The sequence below is a fragment of the Populus euphratica genome, unplaced genomic scaffold, assembly GCF_000495115.2.
Source record: "Populus euphratica unplaced genomic scaffold, PopEup_1.0 scaffold258.1, whole genome shotgun sequence".
NCBI lineage: Eukaryota > Viridiplantae > Streptophyta > Magnoliopsida > Malpighiales > Salicaceae > Populus > Populus euphratica.
The window spans coordinates 319,600-320,148 of record NW_011500138.1 but is presented as its reverse complement, the minus strand read 5'-3'; positions in this window follow the sequence as shown (position 1 = coordinate 320,148).

Below are 549 nucleotides of genomic sequence, written 5' to 3'. Positions count from 1 at the left end.
ACTTGCTTAGTACTTGCCCTCGTCATGGTTTTGAAACATGGAGATTGGTTTCACATTTCTTTGAAGGGTTAACACCTAAAGATAGGCAAATGGTTGAATTGATGTGCAATGGAACTTTTGAAGATAAAGACCCTAATAAAGCAATGAAATACTTAGACTTGTTAGTTGAAAATGTTCAAAATTAGGACACCATAGGTACTTATAAGGCATCGAGTAAAATTCAACCTTATACATCTAGTAGAAGTATGTACAACCTTAAGGAAGATCATTACCTCTAAGGGAAGTTTGCATATTTAGCTAGAAAAGTTGAGGCACTAGAATTGAAAAGGAGTGGTCAATTAAAATCTGTTCAAGACATTGTATGTCAAATCTGTGAAACCAATGAATACTCAATTAAGGATTGTCCAACTTTGTATTTTTTAAGGAATATCTACATGAACAAGCCCATGCTTTAAACAGTTTACAAAGGGCCAACCACAACCCATACTCACAAACATACAACCCTGGTTGGAGAAATCACCCAAATTTCAGTTGGAAGAGTGAGAACAA